This window comes from Nerophis lumbriciformis, linkage group LG19 (assembly GCF_033978685.3).
Source record: "Nerophis lumbriciformis linkage group LG19, RoL_Nlum_v2.1, whole genome shotgun sequence".
Taxonomy (NCBI): Eukaryota; Metazoa; Chordata; class Actinopteri; order Syngnathiformes; family Syngnathidae; genus Nerophis; species Nerophis lumbriciformis.
The window spans coordinates 15,467,875-15,494,805 of NC_084566.2; positions in this window are offsets into that span (position 1 = coordinate 15,467,875).

The window sequence follows — 26,931 nt, forward strand, 5'->3', positions numbered from 1 at the left end:
AGCTGAAGAGATGCGGCGCTCTGCAAATGACCTTCGCTGCCGGTTTCATTCAGGACCAGATGCCCTTTTGCATGAGCTCTGAATCATTATTTGGGAGATGACCTTTCAAAAAACAAAAAAACCAATGAGATATTTAACCAAAGAAAGTTGCTGGCATATCCGCGAGGGAGCAACGAACGTGTCTCCGTCTGGTTAAGGGATCGGTTGGAATGATAACATGAGTATGATTCGTGAAGCTTCTAAGTGAACAAAGTAAATTTAGGACAAAGATAAATGAAGAATTACAGTCCAAATAATCTGTCTAAAATATGCAACATCCTTTTTTTTCCCTCTTGCATTGCCACACATGACGGTAATAGTGTGTGGCAATGTTCACTCCTCCTCCTCCTCATCATCCCATCCTTTCTCTCTTGTGGTCTCTCTCCCTCCACTAGCATCAAAGAGGTGCACAGCCTGGAATGAATGCACGTGTTAATCACCATCTCCAAAGAATTAAATGATCTCCAACCACTCTGACAATCCACGAGCAAAAGGAGAGCTCTCGGTATTCATGAGTGCCGCGCTGAGCATTTACATGCGGAACGGTGTCAAAACATTAAGTGGGAGGTTCAGAGAAAACGCTCCTTGCAGAAGATCAAAACCATTTCAGTGTTCAGTGAGAATTAGCTTTCCCATATGTCGCCGCCTGCACTCGGCTAATACATTGCTTAGCCAAACTCAAATGTGCCGTTAATGGCGGACTCTCGGTTGCGTTTGGGTCGCGTATTTGTGGGAGTCGCTTGCTCCAGGCGAGCTTGCATGCAGTGGTCTTTAACATGGGAAGCAACAATTACACAACCGAGAGAGGAGCATAACGCCAAACAGACTATCGCTTGTAGCAAACAAGAGTGCCAGGCAGCGTAAACGGCGAGGCAGGTATAAATAGCTCTCTGATTAGTGATCAGGAGCAGGTGAACGTCCTGACCACTAACCAGAAAATAATTAGTGTCCATGGCAACAAAAGGAGCATAAGAACAGCAATGACACAAAACTAAGGAGATAAAACCAAACACGCTTTATCTTATTTTCCATTGCTTCCTCACTGGAATTATTTTATTTGAGTCATTCAGCACTTGGATGGGTTTACACAAAGAAAATTGGCATATTTAAGAAAGCCATACATACATATATATATAAAAATGTGAAATAACTGAAAACATGTTTTAATTTTCTAGTTCCTTCAAAATAGCCACCCTTTGCGCTGATTACTGTTTTGCACACTCTTGGCATTCTCTCGATGAGCTTCAAGAGGTAGTCACCTGAAAAGGTGTGCACTTCACAGGTGTGCTGAAAGCTCATCGAGAGAATGCCAAGAGTGTGCAAAGCTGTAATCATAGAGCAAAGGGTAGCTGTTTTGAAGAAACTAGAATATAAAACATGTTTTCAGTTATTTCACATTTTTTTGTTAAGAACATAACTCCACATTCATAATTTTGATGCCTTCAGTGACAATCTACAATGTAAATAGTCGTGAAAATAAAGAAAACGCATTGAATGAGAAGGTGTGTCCAAACTTCTGGCTTGTACTGTATATATGAGAGCACTACTTTCCATAGCTGATATTGTTCTTAAGACAGCAAAATGGTTGAGACCGAACAACAGCAACAAAGCTGGTTGCAGCCAATCGGTACCCTCTCATTTTGAATAAATTGCCTTATAGTTATGGTTATTTGTTTCAGACATGTTTAACATGTTACATTAAGGAACATCATGTGGTTACATTTGCCTTAAGACATGAACAACAACTACCGCATTTTCCGGACCATGGAATGCACCGGTATATAAGCCACACCCACTAATCTCTGGTTCACAACAGAAATATTTTGTAAATGTTTATTTACATACCTTAATTGTTTCCAAACGGTGCATGTAACATGGCAGTTAAACGGCTGATCAAACAAAACGGAAGTCATCGTCATGGACCCACTAAACTGTGGAGCTTAACTCTCCAATCAGCTGAAAAGACTCAGTAACCCACAGTAACCTTTTGGTGAATTTACTGAGGAATTTGTGAAACTGAAACAGTGTTGGTCATCTTACCTTACAAAAGTTAGTCACTCAGTTACGTCATTGTAAGAGTAATTAGTTACTCAGCAAAGTAACTGTGATGCTATTTTTCATTTCGTTACTGTATACGCAATTTCTGTTCGAAAACATCTTTAAAATCTGTTTATATTAACTGATTGAAGAATAAAAACACTGTATACAGTAGTTTATTACATTTGGCATTCATTTGAAGTCAATAGATTGCAATGTATACAACATTAAATATTGAAAGTGCAAAACCCAACAATCCTCAGCCTTCCCGGTAAGGTCTATTCAGGTGTACTGGAGAGGAGGCTACGCCGGATAGTCGAACCTCGGATTCAGGAGGAACAGTGTGGTTTTCGTCCTGGTCGTGGAACTGTGGACCAGCTCTATACTCTCGGCAGGGTCCTTGAGGGTGCATGGGAGTTTGCCCAACCAGTCTACATGTGCTTTGTGGACTTGGAGAAGGCATTCGACCGTGTACCCCGGGAAGTCCTGTGGGGAGTGCTCAGAGAGTATGGGGTATCGGACTGTCTGATTGTGGCGGTCCGCTCCCTGTATAATCAGTGTCAGAGCTTGGTCCGCATTGCCGGCATTAAGTCGGACCCGTTTCCAGTGAGGGTTGGACTCCGCCAAGGCTGCCCTTTGTCACCAATTCTGTACATAACTTTTATAGACAGAATTTCAAGGCGCAGTCAGGGCGTTGAGGGGATCTGGTATGGTGGCTGCAGGATTAGGTCTCTGCTATTTGCAGATGATGTAGTCCTGATGGCTTCATCTGACCAAGATCTTCAGCTCTCACTGGATCGGTTCGCAGCAGAGTGTGAAGCGACTGGGATGAGAATCAGCACCTCCAAGTCCGAGTCCTTGGTTCTCGCCCGGAAAAGGGTGGAGTGCCATCTCAGGGTTGGGGAGGAGACCCTGCCCCAAGTGGAGGAGTTCAAGTACCTCGGAGTCTTGTTCACAAGTGAGGGAAGAGTGGATCGTGAGATCGACAGGCGGATCGGTGCGGCGTCTTCAGTAATGCGGACGCTGTATCGATCCGTTGCGGTGAAGAAGGAGCTGAGCCGGAAGGCAAAGCTCTCAATTTACCGGTCGATCTACGTTCCCATCCTCACCTATGGTCATGAGCTTTGGGTCATGACCAAAAGGACAAGATCACGGGTACAAGCGGCCGAAATGAGTTTCCTCCGCCGGGTGGCGGGGCTCTCCCTTAGAGATAGGGTGAGAAGCTCTGCCATCCGGGGGGAGCTCAAAGTAAAACCGTTGCTCCTCCACATTGAGAGGAGCTAGATGAGGTGGTTCGGGCATCTGGTCAGGATGCCACCCGAACGCCTCCCCAGGGAGGTGTTTCGGGCACGTCCGACCGGTAGGAGGCCACGGGGAAGACCCAGGACACGTTGGGAAGACTATGTCTACCGGCTGGCCTGGGAACGCCTCGGGATCCCTCGGGAAGAGCTGGCTGGGGAGAGGGAAGTCTGGGCTTCCCTGCTTAGGCTGCTGCCCCCTCGACCCGACCTCGGATAAGCGGAAGAAGATGGATGGATGGAAAACCCAACATACATTATATAATATATATATATATATATATATATATATATATATATATATATATATATATATACACATATACAAGTGCCACAGTTGGTGCTTCTTGAGGGAAGAAATAACATGAATGTGTCTATTTCTGCTGTTACTTTTTCTTAAGACAGGGCCATGCGTATTCATTTTTAGATGTCTCCAACTCACTTGTCACTCTGTCCTCTTTCTCCGTCATTTCTCTTTCCTTTTTTTTCACTCATATCAGTCATTCCTTTCTCTCACTTGTTTTTTAGTGTCTTGTTTCGTTTCTATTGTCTACATGTATGTCTCTCTTTGTTTAACCACTGGAATACACAGATTTGAGTGGCTGAGTAGTATGATGTGGGGTGCCTTAACTCGCACGGAATTGGTCAGTGGACTTCCTGATCTAATAATCACCAGTACCGTATTCTATATTCTATCTTAGAGGCAAATGTAGATTTTCATTATAAACATAAAGTTACAACACCTTTTCTTAACTGTATCTGTAGGAGAAATCAGGATTTCATCGTCCCCAAAAGTCCAAAAAGGGTCTGTCATCAGGCAACAACGACATTTTGACATCACCCCAAGTTTCTGCAGCAAAGTTCAAAACCACTTATATAAACAATAGTTCATTTCTCCACCTCGGGTGTGCGCGTGTTTATTTCCCAGAGTGCCGTTTGTAAAGGAAATTGGTTTGTACTTGATATGAGCCATTGATCCACAGAGAACAGAGTGCAGATTGCCATTCTGCGGGATTGGAGCGATAGAAGGGGAGTTCTAGGAGAGATAGAATAAAGATAAGTCACTTCCTCCTGCTGATATCACAAGGACATACTATTGCAGAGGATATGAATGTATGGACAACAATGGCTTTTTCCGAAGCCACTTCGTGACTTTTTTTTATGTCGAAAAACTGTCATTCTTCACACTGTAGATTGAAACTCTTTGGCTTTTTTTGACGGTTCTTCGGGCATTCAAATGCCCTGATAATACAATGAATTGGATGAATGAGAACATCCATAGACTGCATTTTGCAATTCTATTTCAGGAAAATGTTATCGTATTTTCCGTACATATGGCGCAGCGGATAATAAGGCGCACTGTCGATGAGCGGGTCTATTCAGGTCTATTTTCATACAAAAGGCGCACCAGATTATAAGGCGCATTAAAGGGGTCATACTATGATTTTTTTCTAAATGTAAAACACTTCCTTGTGGTCTACATAACATGTAATGGTGGTTATTTAGTCAAAATGTTGCATAGATTATGTTTTACAGATCATCTTCAAGCCGCAGGATGATCTTATTTACGTGGCTCACCTTCGGCAGCGTCTTTTCTCCGTCATCTTTGTTGTAGCGGTGTAGCGTGCAAGGACGGGAGTGGAAGAAGTGTCAAAAGATGGAGCTAACTGTTTTAATGACATTCAGACTTTACTTGCATCAATAACGGAGCAGCATCTCCTCATCCATCGGAAATGTGTCCCGTGAAAAATCGTTCGACCGGAACTCTCTAATAACCAAAGTTCCTTCGGTGAATAATATAAACTCACTACACCGGTATGTTTTAACGCTTCCATGGTGAGTTTACTGACAGATATAAGTAAGAACTTTACACTACTTTATATTAGAAATGGCAACGGTGGAGGATGAAAGTCCCATAACAAGAAGATAGAGAAAAAAGAAGAAACTTATCGACTACGGTGTCGGCGCACACATTTTCCGTACTTAGGCTGATCCCAAATACAGATCAGCAGGTACCAGAAGGTAAAAAATGTTGCTTTTGCATAATATTCCCAAACAAAACGTCAGATAATATGTCTTACCTTATACACACGCCATAATAATACTCGTATGTTGAAGCACAGTACAATCCATCAAACGGTGCGGCTTCATAGTTTACTTAAGTCGTACTAAAACATGTTGACAGATTTTTGAGCGACGTGTGTAATGTTCTATATCTGCAATGGAACATATAACATTTTGGTGTTCTTTACTTGAGTCATATTGCAGTCTATATACTTAGCCTACTCAGTAGCCTAGTAGCCTACTCAGTGGCCTCGTGGTTAGAATGTCCGCTCTGAGATCGGTAGGTTGTGAGTTCAAACCCCGGCCGAGTCATACCAAAGACTATAAAAATGGGACCCATTACCTCCCTGCTTGACACTCAGCATCAAGGGTTGGAATTGGGGGTTAAATCACCAAAAATGATTCCTGGGCTTGTTTTGTGTCTCAGACTTTGTATACATGCTGAACTCATGATGAATTAGTACATATTAAGCAGCAAATACCAAAAGGTGGAAAGTTTTTACATTTTTTATATGAAACACTGCAAAGTCAGACTTAACCTGGTAAAGATAAAGCAAAATGCTTATTGAGAAGTGGACTTAGTGCCCTTATGAACAGATAAGTGAGTTCAGCATCAAAAAATATCTTGACTTGTGGTCAGTGGCCAGTCTCAAAAAACTAATTTTAACTACAACAATTTCAGTGTTTAGAATTTACTGTAAATGTTTTAATGGATGCTGTGGAATTAACTCAATCACACTTTTTCTTTGAAAAGAAACAGAAAAAAGAAGAGACGAGCAGCTCACAAGGACCATGCCTCACTATCTCTACTCACAATATGTCAAAACACACTCCAACCTCAAAAGCCCCATTCATGCAAATGGGAGGTAATTACACAGAAATTATAACCTGTCTGAGAGGGAGGCTCCAAATGAGTGTGCCTGTGATGGAAATAAGCGCTCTTCATACAATCAACATATTCATCTGTGTACAGCACACTTTAACCAGTACTTTGTGTCTGATACAGCGCCTCATTGTGGAGCTGGGATGAGGTAAAAGGACGGGCATTTCCATAATCTGACATGAACACTGCCTTTGACCTTGTGTTACTTAATACCCAGCACGACTCAACACTTGAAAGAAGTCTTATCTCCGTTTTGATGAAGTTCAGAGAAGGGGAAGCGGATTCATCCCTTTCCCTTGTGGAGATACCGAAGGTTAACATCTACTCACTCAATATTTTATGTATGTTTCTTCATTTGATGTCAATGATAGTATCTTTTTTGAACTCCTACTTGTGTTTTCCATTTTGTATAGGGTGTGTACTTTCCCACAACACACTCTTAGGCCAGTCTTAAACGTTCAATTAAAGACCAATAATAGTTGGGCTGTACGTCCATTGACAAGAAATAAACAATATACAGTTGCGATCAAAAGTTTACATACACTTGTAAAGAACATAATGTCATGGCTGTCTTGAGTTTCCAATCATTTCTACAACTCTTATTTTTTTGTGATAGAGTGATTGGAGCACATTTTGTTGGTCACAAAAAACATTCATGAAGTTTGGTTCTTTTATGAATTTATTATGGGTCTGACCAAATCTGCTGGGTCAAAAGTATACATCCAGCAATGTTAATATTTGGTTACATGTCCCTTGGCAAGTTTCACTGCAATAAAACACTTTTGGTAGCCATTCACAAGCTTCTGGCAAGCTTTTGGTTGAATATTTGACCACTCCTCTTGACAAAATTGGTGCAGTTCAGCTAAATTTGTTGGTTTTCTGACATGGACTTGTTTCTTCAGCATTGTCCACACGTCAGGACTTTGGGAAGGCCATTCTAAAACCTTAATTCTAGCCTGATTTAGCCATTCCTTTACCACTTTTGATGCGTGTTTGGGGTCATTGTCCTGTGCCCAAGACCCAACCTCCAGGCTGATGATTTTAGGTTGTCCTGAAGAATTTGGAGGTAATCCTCTTTTTTCATTGTCCCATTTAAAGCACCAGTTCCATTGGCAGCAAAACAGGCCCAGAGCATAATACTACCACTACCATGCTTGACGGTAGGCATTGTGTTCCTGGGATTAAAAGCTTCACCTTTTCTCCTCTAAACATATTGAGTATTGTGGCCAAACAGCTCAATTCTTGTTTCAAGTTCAAATTTGAATGACAATAAAATAAGTCTAAGTCTATTATTGTGAGGTTTTGTATTAGTGTTACTAAAAATAGATATACCGGACCCCAGACACATTTTTTTCTCTAAATTTGCCCCCGTCCGAGTCAAAATAATTGTCCAGGCCTGGGTAAGAACCAACCACACGATTTGCAAGTGTACTAATTAGGAGTGTAATGGTAAGCAATAATCACAGCCATGCAGCTTTAAGGTCATGGTTTGGTTCATTTTTGTAACAGTAAGGGAACATGAAACTGCTTAGCTTTTTGCATAAACAACGTAAATGAGTTTTACAATTCTCCAATAAATTCAATTTTCCAATAAAAAAGTTAAATGCTGTAAATTCCGGAATATATGCCGCTACTTTTTCCTATGCTTTGTACCCTGCGTCTTGTCAGAGTTTGAGGGTGGTGACGAACCCCAAGATGCAGAGAAGGCAGGCCTGGTAAAAGAAAACATGGTTTAATGTCCAAAAGTAAAAATAAAGAAAAGACACAAACCAGGAACTAGGAATGGCCAAACTGGAAAACAGGATCCAGCAAACAGGAACTAGGAACAAAAAACAGCACGCTGCCAACAGCTACAGGATTCAGGTATAAACGACAAAACAGGTAGGAGCTACAACGACAAGTATTACAATGACATCGACAAGTATAAATGGAACTGACCTCGACAATCATTAGCGACATTGACAGGTAGACACTACAATAATCCAGCACTGACTGGAGGTAAAAGCAGGTCTAAATAGCAGTTGGCTGATTGACACCAGGTGTGGCCAGGTGCCAATCAGCCACAGCTGAGGGGACAGCACTCAGAGAGACAAACAGGAAACTGAACCAAAATAAGAGTGCTGACAGGAAATAAAACCAACACAGAGAAAAAACTAAAACTTGACCACTGTCAGGGACAAGCTTGACAGTAGCCCCACTTCCCATAACGGATACCAGACGTTCTAGAAAATCCCCCCCCCCAAAAAAACAGTCCAAAGTCACGGGAGGGTGGAGGGAGGACAAGGTGGGCCGCCAGGCCAAGTGTCCCCGCAACCAGCGGGGAAGAATCAGGTGGCGACGGCAAGTTGAACGCCGCCGCAATTGGCGAGGCGGTCGCCCAAGGAACGACCACATCCGTGGCCAACGAGAGGATGGTGGTGCCCTCTGCTGCTGGCCCACCGGAGAGGACGGTGGCGCCCTCTGCTGCTGGCCCACCGTAGAGGATGGTGGCGTCCTCTGCTGCTGGCCCACCGGAGAGGATGGTGGCGTCCTCTGCTGCTGACCCACCAGAGTAGATGGTGGCGCCCTCTGCTGGCCCACCGGAGATGATGGCGGCGTCTGCTGGCCTTCCGGAGAGCAATCGGATTTAACAAAACCTCATCGAGCTGGATGCAATCTTACTTGGAGGGGAGGGAACAGGTGGTAGAGGTGAACGGCACTGTGTCCCCCCCCCCCCCCCTCTCAGTGAGCTGTGGAGTCCCTGTGGGGCCTTTACTGTTCCTAACAGAGGTGGGACCAAGTCATTGTTTTGCAAGTCACAAGTAAGTCTCAAGTCTTTGCCCTCAAGTCCGAGTCAAGTCCCGAGTCAAGACAGGCAAGCCCCGAGTCAAGTCCAAAGTCAAGACTGGAAAGTCTCAAGTCAAGTCCTAAGTCCTGCATTTTGAGTTTCGAGTCCTTTCAAGTCCTTTTAACCACAGACTAATATATTAACACAGATTGTGTATGCTTTTCAAACGCTGTATTTATTTATTAAAACAAGTGCATTTTAAATTGCAGGAAAGAAAATTGTGCTGACATTGCACTTTATATTAGCACTATTAACCAGTCATTTTTAAACATTAACTCATTCCTTTACAGAACAAACACATTGAAAAATAAAGTGCAAATGTACTTATTTGTACAAAAGTGTTAACATTGAAAAAACATGACATATACGTGAACATAACAAAAAAGTTGTACTTTTTATATGTCAGGGCCCTATGCTGCATTGCATCTGCAAAAGACCAAATTAGCCAAGAGTCTGTCAGTCATTTGTGCACGATGGGGGCGTAGTATGATGCCACCATGGCTGAAAACTCGCTCCACTGGAGCACTGGAAGCAGGCACTGCCAAGACTCTCATGGCCACTCGGAACAGTAAAGGAAGAGTCTTCATGTTCAATGCCCAGAACAAAAGGGGGGAGAGAGTTGTTTTGGGTTGGTGCACTACTTGTAAGTGTATCTTGTGTTTTTTATGTTGATTTAATTAAAAAAAGAAAAAATATATATATTTCTTGTGCGGCCCGATACCAATCGATCCACGGACCAGTACCGGCCCGCGGCCCGGTGGTTGGGGACCACTGAGGTAAACAACCAACAGTATGTCAGAAAGCTAGCTAAAACGGTACACATATTCATAATATAGTATACATTTTAACTGACCTTTATTTTACTATTTTTGTCTTTTTTTAGGTGGCTAAAATACGCGGTGCTGCTGACCGCCGTCTAACGTACGTGTGATATATTGACTAACGTAACCCTGCTTAAAAAAATCATTGAACAAAAAGTATGAATAAGGTAGTGAACTGCAACAGATTCCCGTGTTTGCAATAACGTTATAACGTTAGCAGTGAGTTTACAGCCTCACTGATTTAACTACACAGCAAATAAAAGTCACGTTACTTAGCCAATAAACGTTATCTTACATTCAAAACTTACCGTTCTTTGTGCAACTTCAAATGCCGGACGAAGTTGGAAGTTGTTGCCTCTCCATCAGTAATTTTCGAACCGCATGTGTTGCATACTGCAAACCGTTTTGTGTTGACCACCTCGTAATTTTTATACCCAAACAAAATTATTTTAGGTATCATTTTGTGTTCACTGGCGTGTGGTTTGGACATGTCTTCTTCGTTGGTTGTCCTGCAATTTGATTGGACGAATGCTGTGTGATGAAAACAAAGTAGATCTAATTTGATTGGCTGTTGTACTGAGACCACACCAGCTGACACACGCAACGCTGATAGACAAGTACACAATGAAAAATACGGAGCGCTCCCGAATAACTTTTTCATCTTTGGGTTTTGGGGAAAGTAGCAAGTCATGTCAAGTCATGTCAATTCAAAAGGCTCAAGTCCAAGTGAAGTCACAAGTCATTGATGTTAAAGTCTAAGTCGAGTTGCAAGTCTTTTTACATTTTGTCAAGTCGAGTCTAAAGTCATCAAATTCATGACTCGAGTCTGACTCGAGTCCAAGTCATGTGACTCGAGTCCACACCTCTGGTTCCTAATATACATAAATGACTTGTCATCGGCATGCGACTGTGAATTGTTCTTGTCTGCGGATGACTCGGACTTGCTGGTATCAGACAAGGACAAGTCACAGGTGGAGAAAATCCTCAGTGCTGAACTCTGTAGAACTTGCACCTGGCTCGCTGACAACAAGCTATCCATACACTTTGGTAAAACGGAATCCATCCTGTTTGGGTCCCACGTCAACCTTAAGAAAGTCAATGACTTCACTATGAAAGTGGGTGACATTGTTATCACCAGGAAAGATGAGGTCACCTACCTAGGTTCCATTCTAGAGGTTAATCTTTCCTGTGATAAAATGGCAACCAAGGTAATCAAAAAGGTCAACCAACGAACGAGATTTCTCTATAGAATCTCCTCTCTGGTCAACAAAAGCACCATGAGGATTCTGGCGGGAACTCTCATTCAACCCTTTTTCGATTACGCATGCACCTCCTGGTACCCTAGCACCTCCAAAACCCTCAAATCTAAACTCCAAACATCCCAGAACAAGCTAGTCAGATTACTTCTAGACCTCCACCCCAGATCACACCTCACTCCTACCCACTTCTCCAAAGTGGGCTGGCTCAGGGTGGAGGACAGAGTAAAACAACTTGCACTGAGCCTAGTCTATAAAATCCGCTACACCTCCCTGATACCGAAGTACATGTCAAACTACTTCCTTAACGTATATGACCGCCATAACCACAACACCAGGGGGAGCTCCACTAACCACGTTAAACCCAGATTCCGAACTAACAAAGGTCTTAACTCATTCTCTTTCTATGCCACATCAATGTGGAATGCGCTCCCAACAGGTATAAAAGAAAGGGCATCTCTATCCTCTTTCAAAACCGCAATAAAACCCTCCCCGGATTGTTAATAATCAAATGTAAATAATCAAATGTAGATACTTTTTCTAATCTCTCTCTCTCTCTCTCTCTCTCTCTCTCTCCTACTTGCTGTACATATCCTACCAAGTCAGACCTACACTGTTCCAATATCCATTTCTCTGTTCTCAATTGTTGATGACTGATGATAACAACTAAACCTAGCAGCCCGTCAGCTTTCGCGTCAAAACAACATCCACACAGCGGACTTTAATCCGAGAAAATATCTAGAAGCTGCTGAATGGTCTGCCCGTCGTGTTGAGGCTTGTTGTTTTCTCCTGGCTCTACAAACTGTACCGTATTTTCCGCACTATAAGGCGCACCTAAAAACCACAATTTTTCTCAAAAGCTGACAGTGCACCTTATAACCCGGTGCGCTTTATTACGATTCATTTTCATAAAGTTTCGATCTCGCAACTTCGGTAAACAGCCGCCATCTTTTTTCCCGGTAGAACAGGAAGCGCTTCTTCTTCTACGCAAGCAACCGCCAAGGAAAGCACCCGCCCCCATAGAACAGGAAGCGCTTCTTCTTCTACTGTAAGCTACCACCCGCCCCCGGAAGAAGAAGAAAAAACGCGCGGATATCACCGTACGTTTCATTTCCTGTTTACATCTGTAAAGACCACAAAATGGCTCCTACTAAGCGATCCGGTTCATAAAAAGACGCAATCTCTCCATCCGCACACGGATTACTACCGTATTTCACAGCAACTGATATTCCTGTGAACCGCACTGTGGAACGGGAGCACGTACGGTGAATATTCGCACCACAGGGAATGAGAAGTCATCCTTCACTGTGGTTCTAGCTTGCCATGCTAACTTCCACCCATGGTGATATTCAAAAGGAAGACCTTGCCAAAAGAGACCTTTCCAGCCGGCGTCATCATAAAAGCTAACTCGAAGGGATGGATGGATGAAGAAAAGATGAGCGAGTGGTTAAGGGAAGTTTACGCGAAGAGGCCGGGTGGCTTTTTTCACACAGCTCCGAAGGCGAACACACCTTCACTAAGACGGGCAGACAGCGCCGGACGACATACGCCAACATTTGCCAGTGGATCGTAAATGCCTGGGCAGATATTTCGGTCACAACTGTGGTCCGAGCTTTCCGGAAGGCAGGATTCACAGAACAACAGCGACACTGACTCCCGATGACTTCGACGAGACGGAACCGGCCATTTTGGATACCACGCTTGCGCAACTTTTCAATTCGGACACCGAAGACGAAGAATTCGAAGGATTTACGAATGAAGAATAACTTCAGAAGGTGAGCGCTATGTTTATTTTGTGTGTTGTGACATTAACGTTCGAGCAACATTATGTTACTATTGCTCTACACCATTTTGAATTTTACTATGTTTGTGATTGCACATTTGCGTACATTTTGGGACAGAGTTGTTAGAACGCTGGTTTTCAATATATTATTAAAGTTTGACTGAACTATCTGACTGTTTTTTTGACATTCACTTTAGCGCAGCGTTTTTTTGACATTCACTTTAGCGCAGCGTAGGCGCGGCTTATAGTCCGGGGCGGCTTATTGGTGGACAAAATTATGAAATATGTAATTCATAGAAGGTGCGGCTAATAATCCGGTGCGCCTTATAGTGCGGAAAATACGGTACATGCAAGCATGAGCCTTGCTCACATGTGTCATACGCAGACATACAGTACATGTCGGTGCAACATAAAAAAATTCCTCATTCCTATTGTTACACCATCCATGTGGATGGATGGATGGACTATTGTTACACGATGAAGAAGCAGCCCAACAGAGATACTGCATTAGTCCTGTCCCCAAAGTAAATGGTATGGTTGTACGGTATACTGGTACTAGTATAGTATCACAGTACTAATGAATCAAAAACAGTACTACACTCTCTTTGAAAAGTACTGGTTCCCGGGCATGACTGCGCGTCGTCACGTCATGACATTGCTGGATTTACGAGCAGAGGAGCATGTTTGGCAGCGCACAACGACGTCATGACATTGCTGGATTTACGAGCAGAGGAGCATGTTCGGCAGCGCACAATCACAGAGTACTTACAAGCAGACACAGTGTGTAGACAGAAAAGGGAGAATGGACGCATTTTGGCCTAAAAATTGACGATTTAGGTGAAGCTATAACACTGAAACACCCTCAGGAAGAGGTGCTTTAGGGCATGGCTAGCTAGTTAGCAGCTAACATCCATCCGCAGTGTTTTAGCTACTTCTAAATCACTAATCCTTGCCTCCATGGCGACAAATAAAGTATGTTTCTTACAAGTATCATCCCTGCAGGACGAGGAATAGCTAAACATGCTTCACTACACACCGTAGGATGATACAATAGCTCACCGCCGTCACCGCTAACAAAATCTAGCGTGCCTGAATGTAAACAAATGCCATGAGTGGATTTACACTGTAATGATACCAAGTACAAAAGTGTATCTAGTCGATACTACTATGATTACATCAATATCAAACAACAAAAGAATAAGTGATTATTACATTTTAACAGAAGTGTAGATAGAACATGTTGAAACGGAAAATAAACAGATATTAACAGTAAATGAACAAGTGGATTAATAATTAATTTTTACAGCTTGTCCTTTATAATTTTGACAAAATAATATAATGATAAATGACACAATATGTTACTGCATACGTCAGCAGACTAATTAGGAGCCTTTGTTTGTTTACTTACTACTAAAAGACAAGTTGTCTAGTATGTTCACTATTTTATTTAAGGACAAAATTGTTCTTCGATTGCAATAAGAAACATGTTTAATATACCCTAAGATTTTTTGTTAAAATAAAGGCAATAATGCCATTTTTTGTGGTCCCCTTTATTTAGAAAAGTATCGAAAGGTATCGAAAAGTATGGAAATACATTTTGGTACCGGTACCAAAATGGTGTACAATATTATTACATATTACAACAAGATTTTTGATTGTTCACGTACTTCACTAGTAATGTGAATGGTTCCCAAGGAGACTTTGAGGATGTTCAAACTCCGGTCTTCTTTGGCACTGTTTGCTATCAATGACTCAAGCTATATGGCTGCACGGGGTTTGTTTACGAAGCAGATACACTTTGTGTCCCTCACATAGTGTACCATGTAGGAACTCATTACGCCTGTGCACTGTACAAATACATCTGACTTTAAACGCATGTACCATACACCCCTTGTTATCTGTTTGTCCTTGGAATGCATAACAAAGATTACTTTCAGAAGCAGCTGGAGCATAAAGCATTCAACCATGTGGGTCTAGCCAAGCGTGGGGCCAATTATAACAGTGCAGGGTGTTTTCAAAACATCATTGTCTTCTTGCTATCTGGTGCTGAAAATTTCTCAACTGTAGTTTGAACTGTGAACCTGACTTTTGAGGGAGAATCACCTCTGAACCTGATCTAGGACCTTCACTGAGCAGTCGCATTTGGAAGCCCTGGGAAAAGGAACCACCAAACCTGATTGTTATACATACTTCAATTATTCATTTGAAGTAATAGTTATGCTGATGAAATATTAATGAATCCATAATAGGGGATGTATTGATTTAAATAGTGAACCAAATCAGAATTCCACAGATCATCTTTATGTATTTTTTATTTTTATTTTTTTTCAAGCACGGAAACACTTGTGCTGATTACATATTAGACACTCTTGTACAGAAATCAGTTTGAGAAAATCACATCATCCATGCGGCAGACCAGAAATCAGCAGTCACTGATAAGGACAAACAGTGTTCCACTTTATTGCATCACTTTATGATAAGCTTCATTAGTCTGAAGCTCAAAAATGTTCGCAAGGTTTTAATGACCACTTAAAAAAATCAAGACATTCCTTTCGGCCCCCACCATATTTTATTCCTTCCATAACATTGTCAAAATAAATGTCAGAGGTCTGGCTTTTTTGGTTAAAAACTAAACACGTTCCAATGTTCATGAAGGATAACTGAATAATTAACTACTCTCATTTTATAGCTCTGTACTTTTATTCACTTTTGCCTTTCTGAATTTCCATACTGGTATGTCAGAGGTGTGATAATTGAGCTCGGATTCGGTTTCATATTTTACTTTTTACCATTCATACACCAACCAATAACCACCATCACTATTTAGTTATCCAAAATATAGATTGTTAATTTCTGCTAACATTCAAAGATTAGCATCAATGTGAATGGCCCATCGAATCCTAAATAACACTGCACTAGCGCCACTTAAGCACTTTGTCCAGTTTACATCTCCTGTGACAACTAGGAACACACGAGCCTCCACCAGGGGCAGTGTAGCGTACCCAGATGTAAAACATACTTTTGCACAATCAGCCTTTTCATATAAAGCGATAAAGGAATGGAACATCCTCACAACAAACTTGAAAAGTCAAACAGATTATTCTTCATTCACTGTTGAACTTAAAAAGTGGCTTTGGGGTCACTGAGGTGGGAACTATGTTTGACCCACATGTCAACTTAATGTGTATTATATGTATGCATGAGAGCATTTTGTTGTAAACTGTGAGGTGTGTCTATTAAAATCATTGTTGTTTTTACAAATGATGACAGATGTGAACAAGAGCATGTATTGTCTGTGTTATGATGTAAAGGAGAGGTGTGGTTGTATTGTATAATTATGTGTCGTTGAAAGGGCATTTTATGACTTTTCTTAATTTGATTACATGCTGTAGTATAATTTTAATGTTATAATTGTATTGCATGATTTTTGTATCTCTTTAATTTAGACAACCAGGGACTGCAGGACTGCAGATGGAAATGAGCTATTTAGCTATAATTTGGTGCAGAACATATCTGTCTTTGAGCTTAATGTCTCTGTGCATTGTCCCTTCAAAAAAAGACTGAACTAAAAACTAAAACTAAATAATGCGGTTATCAGCAGGATCTTGACAGGCAAAGGAGCGCGGGCTTAAGAAAGAAGTAATCAAATTAGGTTGTAGATATGTTCATGTTCATTAATATTTCAGGAGTTACTGGACGAAGCCCTCTCCAAGGTCCTTTGATTGCATCATCTTACATTAGTAGCCTACCAACTGCTGCATCGCAGTCTTCCCAAAGTTCAGTGTTCTTAACCAGACACTTTAGAAACACATAGTAATCTCAGTAATTTGGAGCTGAAGGCATTTTTGAAAAACTATCAATTAAAAAGAGTAGTGCATTTTTAAAACTTAAACATAAATTGAACCACTATGACGTAACAGCGAAAGGGATAGACCAGACCTGGGCAAATTATGGCCTGGGGTCCGCATGCGGCCCGTTGAGCTTTTCAATCAGGCCTGACGGACATTCCCAAATAATTTTTTTTTAGATCTTTAAGATGGGAACTGTAGCTGCCATTATGATGTGCAGTGATGTTTTCAAATGACCGTAAGTCTTGAACTATACAAAGTATTTCAATGGTTGGAATCTGCACTTTTGCATGATATACTAGTTACTATGGCAATCTAATTAGTTACTATGGTAATCTAAGTCACAGCAGCTCAGACGAGGCACCAAGCAGTGTGGGTGGGGAGCGTTTCCACAGAGTTTCCAGAGAGTGTCAGCCTGAAATGCGGGTGTCAGGGACAGACGCGGATGGAGATTTTTACAACAAAGTTCTAAAGCTTAGTGATGTATCAGATGTATCAGATTGTAGGTGGGGGAGTTTTTACCCTTTGCGTTCATATTTCGCTGTGTTTATTGCATTTTTTGGATTGTAAAATATGACGATCGAGAGGGGGTGTGACGTTCATATGTTGTCAATATTCAGTGTTTTAATCGTTCATAGTTAATATTGTAAATCCCACATTCTTTATTTTCATGTACATTCTGGGTGTTTCATTCAGTAAAAAAATGTAAAATTCCATTTGTAAACGCTGGCCTGTAAATAGACCCTTCTTTTAGACCAGTTGATCTCCCGTCTCTTTTCTGCTCTGCCCCCCCTCCCGCGTGGAGAGTTTATTAGGTGACCACAGATGATGTGCTAGCTGTTCAAAGTCGGGACCCGGGGTGGACCACTCATCCACTCTCACACTACTAACTAGATCCACTCTACGTCCTTGGCACTGTTTGCTATCACTGACTCAAGCTATGGGAGGGTGGGGGTGTGGGGGTTCCCCCACATCTGCGGTCCCCTCCAAGATTTCTCACTGTATCCCATTGGGGGGGTTGATGTGGACATGGTTGAGGATTATAAATACCTCGGTGTACACATCGACAACAAGCTGAATGGGTCAAAACACGCTGAGGCACTCTACAAGAAGGGACAGAGCCGCCTCTACTTCCTCAGGAGGCTAGGATCCTTCAACGTCTGTACAAAGATGATGAAGATGTTCTACGAGTCGGTGGTGGTGGGCGCCTTCTTGTACGCCGTGGCCTGCTGGGGCAGCGGGCTGAGAGCGAGGGACGCAAACAGACTGGACAAGTTGGTAGAGAAGGCCAGTAACGTGGTGGGAGTGGAGCTAGACTCTCTGGCGGTGGTGTCAGAGAGGAAAAGTCTAGCAAAACTCCTAACCATTATGGACAACACCTCCCACCCACTACACTCGGACCTTGCAGAGAGAATGAGCACGTTCAGTGGAAGGCTCAGACTCCCAAAATGCAACACGGAACAACACAGGAGGTCCTTCATACCGACAGCCATCAGACTGTATAATGCATATGTTTCTTGACTGCACTTAAATGTAGAGTATATGTAGAATATATTTATTGTATATATTATATATATTATATTATTTATTATTATTATTGTTTATTGTGAGCGAACTGTGGTGCTGAATTTCCCCCAGGGATCAATAAAGTACTTTATATTCTATTCTATTCCATTTAAGACGGTCTGTCATAACGTTTTTAGCTTTCAATCAGACATTATTGTGAGGTTTTATATTAGTGTTCCTAAAAATAGACATACCGGCCCCCAGACACTTTTTTTTCTCTAAATTTGGCACCCGAGTCAAAATAATTGCCCAGGCCTGGGATAGACAGTGTTAATGGTAGGGTAATGCAGAGCCCAGCGTCAAAAGTAGCATCACACAGCTTATCCTCTTGTGAGCCAACGCCGAGCATAGTTTAGACTGCACTGAAGCCATGATAGCAGCTGTGATCTTTATGCAGAACTGCTGTCACTGTTGGGAACTCCTGTGGCACAAACCGATGTTTGTCTGGAGCGTCCCACAGATAGCGAGACACTTTATGGATGGGGAACAAATGCCTTGGGAAAATGTGTTTTTCTACGACAGAGAAAATCGTGGCAAGGTCTGAAATGGCAGCTTCCAGCGCCAAAGTTACGGGTTGTGTGTAAAGAGGCACCATTTGTCTAAGGCAGGGGTCAGCAACCCAAAATGTTGAAAGAGCCATATTGGACCAAAAATACAAAAACAAATCTGTCTGGAGCCGCAAAAAAATAAAAGCCATATTACATACAGATAGTGTGTCATGAGATATAAATTGAATTAAGAGGACTTAAAGGAAACTAAATGACCTCAAATATACCTACAAATGAGGCATAATGATGCAATATGTACATATAGCTAGCCTAAATAGCATGTTAGCATCGATTAGCTTGCAGTCATGCACTGACCAAATATGTTTGATTAGCACTCCACACAAGTCAATAACATCAACAAAACTCACCTTTGTGCATTCACGCACAACATTAAAAATTTGGTGGACAAAAGAAGTGGCATAAAACACGTCCTTGAAAGTCGGAGAAAGTTATACATGTAAACAAACTACGGTGAGTTCAAGGACCGCCAAAATTAGTAGGACAAAACGGCGCTCGCCAAATAGTCGAATCAGTGAAGCACGTTTAATACAAACAGTGTGTTTTATAACAATTAGGGAGGTTTGTGTCATGTTTGTCCTCCTACAGAAACCATATTAAAGCAAAAAATATATTTTTTTCCCCTTATCTTTTTCCATTTTTCACACATTTTTTAAAAAGCTCCAGAGAGCCACTAGGGCGGCGCTAAAGAGCCGCAAGCGGCTCTAGAGCCGCTTGCGGCTCTAGAGCCGCGGGTTGCCGACCCCTGGTCTAAGGTAAGCACAGAACTACATCTTTTTTTTAAAACACAAACTGCTGATTAAACATGTTCAACCATGTCAACAAGGCCTTTGAGAAGGTGACTTATGTACTGCAATGTGTTGTCTAAGTACCTTAATACCATATTTTCTGGACCATAGGGCGCACCGGATTATAAGGCACACTGCCGATGAGCGGGTCTATTCAGGTATTTTTTCATTCAAAAGACATGCACCTGGGGATAAGTTGATTGGCTACACTAAATTGGCCCTAGTGTGTGAATGTTGTCTGTCCATCTGTGTTGGCCCTGTGATGAGGTGGCGACTTGTCCAGGGTGTACGGTAGAGAATGGATGGATGGATGGAAGGTGCACCGGATTATAAGGCGCATTAAAGGAGTCATAGTATGATTATTTTCTAAATTTAAAACACTTCCTTGTGGTCTACATAACATGTGATGGTGGTTCTTTGGTCAAAATGTTGCATAGATTATGTTTTACAGATCATCTTCACGTCGCTTTCTGACAGTCGTTTCAGGATGCGCCGTTTTGTGGGCGGTCTTATTTACGTGGCTCACCATCGACAGCGTCATCTCCCCGTCATCTTTGTTGTAGCGGTGTAGCGTGCAAGGACGGGAGTGGAAGAAGTGTCAAAAGATGGAGCTAACTGTTTTAATGACATTCAGACTTTACTTCAATCAATAACAGAGCAGCATCTCCTCATTCGTGGCTCACTAGTGCAAAAACAACGCCGGAAATGTGTCCCGTGAAAAAACATCCGACCGCAACTCTCTTAATGACAAAAGTTCCATAATGAATTATGTAAACTCACTACACTGGTAGTTTTTAGAGAAGAAGAAGATAGAGAAAAAGAAGAAGCTTATCGATTACGGAGTCGGCACGGACTACAGTGGCCTATTCAGGACTTATGCAGATCTCAAATACACATCAGCAGGTACCAGAAGCTAAGAAACGTTGCTTTTGCATAATATTGTGAAACAAATCGCCAGATAATATGTCTGCTAATGGGTGCCATTTTGCGGTCCTTATACACACACCATAGTAATACTTGTATCTCTGACTACGGTAGCCGTAATGGGCAGACATAAAACGTTTTGACAGATTTTTGAGTGCCGTGTGTAATGTTCTTTATTTTTAAATGGAACATTTAAAGTTGTTTACTGGCGTCATATTGCAGTCTATACGCATCTCCTATGTGTGACTACCATCTACTGGTCACACTTATCATTACACCATGTACCAAATGAAATTGCTTCAAGGTCGGTAAGCACAACCAGAATTATTCCGTACATTAGGCGCACTGTCGATTTTTGAGAAAATGAAAGGATTTTAAGTGCGCCTTATAGTCCCAAAAATATGGTACATATATAACAGATCATTTAATATTTTTTTAGGTTTAGAATTTAATGTCTCAAGTGAATAAACACTCCATAGACATAAACGTGATATGGGTGTATCCTTTTGGTCTTTAATTGTTGGTCAACTTGGTTTAAGTCCAGCAACGTACCAGTTTTGTCGAGTGATTTAACGTAATGCCTTCCAAGCATTTTTTTCTGTAGTGTTGTTTTTTTAGGACGCTCGCAGGCATTGTAAGCGGCTAATTTGGTTGACATTTCAGCACAGGTGTCTGTGGGTGAGCAGCGTAAGAGGATGGAGCACAATCAGTTGATTGCCGTAGTGAGAGAAGAGAACAAAGATGGCAGAGCATGTGACGGCCTGATTGATTGATATTCTGCAGTCGGAGCTTGTGGAGTGACAGCACAAAGACAGGTTGGTATTTAGAAAGCTGCAGGTCGAGGACTGTAAGCACCACCACGATGAGTGCCTAAAAGTCTTGCATTGAGATTGTTGCTCTTACATGAAATTTGTTTTGTTACCAGAATGCCAAGTTGGGTTGTTGGGGAGGGTATTCTGAAAACCACCATGAAATTGGGGCTATCTTATACAGTTGTACTTCAATTTACAAGCTTAATTGGTTCCATGCTGGAGCTCTTCCATTGAAATTCGTGCATGCACCCCCAAAACAGCACCATTTTAACATGCTTTCTGAAAAGAAAATAACTTTTTGATAAGAAATATTGTATGAAAAACAATACAAAAGAATGTACTACTCACATCTACAGTAGTTTTATGAAGTAATGTAAGAATAATGTACAGCATTTATAAATTAAATGAGTTTATTTCGGTCATATAATCTATCATTTTGTGTGATCAATTTAACAGCACAGATTATACATATTAACAATCATACAAACACACACACAAAAAAAGAATGACCGAAGAAATAGGCTTAGATTGCCTGGAACATCAACTTTCAAGAAATCAATGGGATGAAAGTAATCGTTGCTATATTTTATTTTCCATTAGTTCACCTTTCAAGGCTTTCTTAAACCTTAACAAAGAACTACATGTCTTCAACTCATCACTGAGCTTGTTCCACCATTTAAATCCTAAAACTGAAATACATTTGTATTTTATATTCGTTCTTACTTTACATATTTCAAAAATCACTATCCCCCGTAAATTATAGTTTTCTCCTCTTAATTTAAATAATCTAAGAATACAAGCTGGGAAACAAAATTTCCATTGCTTTTAAAAACACAATATCTAAAAATGTTAACATATTAGAACTTATGAATAATGGATTGGTAGGTTAATAGTAGCACGCTTTGTGTATTATTCTAATTACCAAGGAGAGTGGACTTCTACGGCATCTCCTTCCAGTTGATTCCCAGTCAAACACTATAATCAGCTTTTCCATATTTTCATGGATAAATGTCCACCAATTAGATATTATTTTAGTATTCTTGGCTCGGATCATACTCATTCTGCTTCAGTATGGTGCAGGCTCGCAATGATACGCTGAAATTGATTCGTCAAGTTTGCAACACTTTCTCAGCCCCGTCCTTCATGCCTACTTTGTTTTTTTGGGGTTTTTTTTTTAACACACTTTAGTATAGTACATCACACAATTTCATATCATTTCTATTTACATCATGTCCGAAAAGGAGTAGGAAGAAGCAAAGCTTATTTAATCCAACCCCTTTCCCACTTCATAGCGTTTACAAATACATACTGTTTGTTCATTTACTGTCTTCTTTTTGTAACACAATTACGTCACGTCAGTGAATGATTAATACAGCACTTCTTGTAATAGATAATTAAGTCAGTCATGATTAATATACTGATATGTAGAATATCCCATTTTCAATAAGGTTGAAGGTATTTGTCATAATTCTTCTTCTTTGTACTTTGTAAGCACTATTAATTTGAACAACCTCTTAAACCGGATCATATCAGTACATTGTATAACTTCTGTACTTAATCCATTCCATAGTTTAATTCCACATACTGATATGCTAAATGTTGTACGTGCATACAAAGTTAGTTTTTCCTCTAAGGTTATATTTCTCCTCTTCAGTTAAGAATAATTGTTGTACATTCTTGGGTAGCAGGTTATAGTTTGCTGTGTACATTATTTTTGCTGTTTGCAATTTTACCAAATCGTTGAACTTCAATATTTGTGATTCAATAAATAAAAGGTTTGTATGTTCTCTATATCCAACATTGAGTATTATTCTAATTGATTTTTTTTGTAACACGGTTAATGAATGAAGCGCACATCTGTAGTTGTTTCCCCATATTTCTACACAATAACTCAGATATGGTAACACTAGCGAGCAGTAGAGAACATTAAGGGATTTTTGGTCCAGGACATATTTTTCTGCTTAAGAGGACTTTCTTCCTTCCTACGAATGGAAAACAAAGTTATGTCTATCTCTACCTCTCAGCTAATGCTCTCGAGTAAGACCAAATGTTTTATTTGCTATCCCAACTAATGGCGGGGATGGTTGTAACTACAATTTTTGCTTGTAACTGAAAGCATAACAATTAGTTGAGAGACAGCTCTTGTCTCAAAATATTCTTAAATCAGGACACTCTTAAATTGAGGTACCACCATACTTGCATTGTAGTAATTACTTTGTAAAGTCTCAAGGGGACAATCTTTTCCAGTTATTTCTGCACCTGAAGATAAAACTTTCTAAATCAGCTTGAACCACTGTGTATCTTCTGCAGACCATTAAATGACCATTTGTCAGGTGCACAACTGTTCTCTAAAATGAATTGTCCAGAAGTTGGACATGTTTATTGGAGTATGACAAATGACTTTTTTCCATCAAAGTAAAGAACCTTTGAAGAAAGTACTTGTAAAAATGTGCAAAACTTTTTCTCCAATAAAACAAGCCTTTTCAACACCTGTCATTTCGGTTTTTTCATGAATTAACACATTTTCACATAGCGCCTGTTATATCTTCTCAGCTTAACAGAGATTTAAATAACAGGGCACCTCGATGCCAAAGAAATTAACTAAGCTTTAGTTCTCCTTTGTTAATTCTCCCAAAAGACCAGACAAAAACAAGTACTCCAAAGACAGGACTCGTTAAAATCAAAAAGTGCCAATGCTTGTCACAAACACAAGAGGTGCGGTGAAATTATCCTCTGCATCTTACCCATCCCCACAGGGGAGCAGTGAGCAGCAGCGGTGGCCGCGCCTGGGAATCATTTAGTGATTTAACCCCCAATTCCATCCCTTGATGCTGAGTGCCAAGCAGGGAGGTAATGGGTCCCATTTTTATAGTCTTTGGTATGACTCGCTCTAACCACAAGGTCACTGAGTTAAGCAATAAGTGGTTATTAAAGTTACCTTTCAAGCAATACAGGTTGAAAATATAAACTGACAAAACAAGAATGCGACACACAAAAAGGAACACAAAGAATCTCAAGCAGCCTTTGTGAGATTAATTTGGAAAATATGGCGATAAAGCAGTAGCTACCTTTTTACACGGACACTTTAGTTCTAATATTACAGCGGTCGAATATTGCAGAGAAAGCTTTTATAAACTATCTCACAGGTACATTTTCAGAATAAATCTAATTATGACAGTTGTCTGAAAGAGAAACGGCAATTCGAACACTGTCAAAGTGTACCTAACATCAAATAAGACCCTATTAACCATAATCAGATTATCATCTGTAACTTGATTTTAGTCACAAATTGCAAAAACATGAGCACTTTGGCTAACTGTGCGACTTAGTTTGCCAACTCAACGATCAGATCAGGGACTGGGTGGATGGTCAGATAGATAGCTACAGCCTAAAAACAGAAAGTAGTGAAAACTGGTTCTCAGTTTTATGCCAACCCAGTAAAAAGTGCAGCAAAGTAAGATTAAAAAGAAGCATAGGAGGATTTGACTTTCTAACTGAGGGCTTAAAGCACATATCAGAAGAAGGAAGCAGATAGGGAGCTTGCCACGTTATGGAAAAATTGTACCTGCAGGGCAATAAAGAATCCCACAATCCCATCACCACAACGATCACATTTTGGAGTTTTTGGAAAAGGAACTTCAATGAGGACATTGAACAGAAGCTTGGGGAAGAGATTAGTTACCGAAAAACACCTATTAACTCTGATTGACACCACAAATTCTAAGACCCATCTGTGATTTACTCTGTAATTAAGAAAGAAAATGGTTCGCGCTTGGAAATGTCATTTGGGAGTCTCCAAAGTGTCTTACTGGGATTTGTAGGCTAACAATTTAAGTCTGCATACGACATTAAATGGGCTTTATCTAAATGTCACTGCGTCATTGAGGATTGCCAACTGTATTGCCTCTATTGATCCCAAAATCTTAGTGTTTCTTCAAGGTCCTTCATTTATCCTCAGCAACCCTTAAAGCCTCCACATCTCTACCACCCACAGCTTAGTCCCAATCTTTGCAGCCTCTTCCATTTTTCTGTATTTAGGGGGGCTTCATTTCCTTCCTTAATGCTTTCTAACCCTGCCACAGTCTCCAGGCAACTCAAAGGCTGTCGAGCTTGTTAAAGTCCATATCCCCTGAAGGGTTCCGTTTTTTTCCCTCTACTCTTTCTGAACCCCCGTGTTTCTGGTGAAGATCAAGTCATATCCGCCCGCTGAGCACCGGGAGAATAATTAGAGCGGTAATAGTATTATGAGCCCTCTTCAAATTGCCTATTTGTGGTTCTCATTAACAATTCAGGAATTTCCTCGATTGCTATGATACGGAGCTAGGTACGATTTAATAAGCTTTGCTTTTTCCTACTCCTTTATCGGATATGTCTAAATGTGTAGATGTGAATATACTGTACTCCAAAATAAATAAAACCGACCAACCAATTACTGTATTTTCCGGACCATAGGGCGCACCGGATTACAAGGCACATTGCCGATGAGCGGGTCTATTCAGGTCTTTTTTTATACAGAAGGATTATAAGGCGCATTAAAAGGGGTCATATTATGATTTTTATTCTAAATGTACAACACTTCCTTGTGGTCTACATGACATGCAATGGTGGTTCTTTGGTCAAAATGTTGCATAGATTATGTTTTACAAATCATCTTCAAGTCGCTTTCTGACAGTCGCTTAAGGATGCGCCGTTTTGTGGGCGGTCTTATTTACGTGGCTCACCTTCGGCAGCGTCTTCTTCCAGTCATCTTTGTTGTAGCGGTGTAGCGTGCAAGGACGGGTGTGGAAGAAGTATCAAAAGATGGAGCTAACTGTTTTAATGACATTCAGACTTTACTTCAATCAATAACGGAGCAGCATCTTCTCATCCGTGGCTCACTAGTGCAACAACAACGCCGGAAATGTGTCCCGTGAAAAACCGTCTGACCGGAACTCTCTAATAACTAAAGTTCCATGGCTGAATTATGTAAACTCACTACACTGGTAGTTTTTAGCGCTTCCATAGCGAGATATTAAGTTAAAACTTTACGCTACTTTATATTAGAAATGGCAACAGCAGAGGATAAATGTCCCATAACAAGAAGATAGTGAAAAAGAAGAAACTTATCGAGTATGGCATCGTGCGCAAATTTTCAGGACTTATGCAGATCTCAAACACACATCAGAAGGTATTGCCGCCTGAGCGGTAATTAATTTAAAACCTCTTCTCACTCCGGCGCTTACCAAAGGCATGCGGTAAATTTAGGCCTGCGCTTATAAATTTGAGTGTGATCTAAGGATACCATCATGAAAAGCACATTTAATAAAAAAAAACGTTATTATGGTCTTACCTTTACTTATAAATGAAGTACATGCGCAGCTCCTTCTGAACAAAACCATCGATAACTTGTTTATAGAAGTCTTCCTTATCTTTCTTCAGT